Raw genomic sequence first — 1,536 nt, 5'->3', positions numbered from 1 at the left:
GGGTGGGCGCGGGTTGCGACTGACGTGCCTCCCAGCCAATGAGCGCTCCAGTGTCCCGCTCGCCCTGCCCCTTCTGGCTAGACAATGGGGGAAGTCTGGCCCCTCGGGCTCGGCCGGGCTCGCAAAGGGATGCCCTGGGAGCATGCGCCTCGACGCAGGGCCTGCCGGAACTTGTAGTCCAGGAGGCCGGGCCCCAGCGTGGGTGGCTGGGAAAGGGTAGTGGAGGGGGTTGGCCCGGAGCGTGTTCCTGAACTCGGAGAAAACTTTTTCCTTCCTCCAGACGTCCTTGCAGACGACGTGCAACTGGGGCAACTGACTCCTTTGGCCCCTCATCTTCATTTTCCTGATCGTTATACCACTGACCTGGTGATTGCTGTTATTTTACTGTTGATAGTTCCGCGGGACACCACTTTGACCGTTCTCCAGGACGCCAGAGGCACTTCCCACCGCCATGCACTGATCTTGGCTGTGCGATCACTAAGGAATAGTTTCCTCAATCCCTAGCCCCTGGGGAACTCCCACACATCCTTGAGTACCCAATATGGAATGTGTAGAAGCACAGAGTTTTAGGAGTGCCATTAGGCAAAAAGAGGGACAGAGACCCAGCAAAGAGAAGAGGGCCTGTCTCAGGAGGTGGGACAGCAGAGCATGGGACTCGATTTGGGCTTTCAGAATGAGGAAAGAGCCGCCCCTGCAGGGAACAATGTATAAAGAAAGCTGCACCAACCTCCACTCTCAAAGACAGTAAGTCTGTCCCCACCCACCTCCCAGGTCCCCTATTCTCATCTGGACAAAAATTTCTGAAGCTGAACTTCTTTCTAGGCTGCCCTAGGCTCCAGGCTGTCCTAGGCTCAAGGCTGGGCACCAACAATTCCCAGTTTAGGTCGGCCAGGCTTCAATCCTAGTGGCTGTCAAGGGAGGTGGTTTCTGACCTCTAGACAGTTGCCAAGCAATAGGGGCATAACTATTAGGCCATATCCAATTCTATTAGTGTTGAATCTGGAAAAGAGGTAAATAGGTTGAGGAAGCAGGAAGGTGAGGAGGATGATAAGAACGACAAAATTAAAGTTTGTGGTTGCACTACTCAAACCACATTACAAATGATTTAACAATAGTTCTATGGGGGGAGGGGAGTGCTATAATAGCAATGTTATCCTAGTTTTACAAATGAGGAAGCTAAGACAGAAGAGCAAAGGCAAGAGGGGCTTAGACCTGAGTTGTGGGCAGAGCTGGCTAGATTAAGAAGATCCAGATCCCTCCAGCCACCTCACACCCAGCAGAGGCACCTCAAGCAGCCTGGTCATGGTCCCCTGCCCTGCCACCCACTGGCTGAGTGATAAGGATTCAACCCTAGTTGCTTCTTCCACAGAATGAGGGCATCACACGGGGAAGTTTTTCATTCACATCTCAACTTCATCATTTAGAAGCTGAGCAGCTTAGAGCAGGTTTCTTAAATTCTTTTGTGTCTCGGTTTCCCTGTCTGTACCTATCTCAAACGTTTGTGAAGATGAGTTGAGAGTTGATTAATACATGTAA

Source organism: Condylura cristata, unplaced genomic scaffold (assembly GCF_000260355.1).
Source record: "Condylura cristata isolate star-nosed mole 26May11 unplaced genomic scaffold, ConCri1.0 scaffold00017, whole genome shotgun sequence".
Lineage (NCBI taxonomy): Eukaryota > Metazoa > Chordata > Mammalia > Eulipotyphla > Talpidae > Condylura > Condylura cristata.
The sequence above is the reverse complement of the archived record's forward strand: the minus strand, read 5'-3'. Positions refer to the sequence as shown.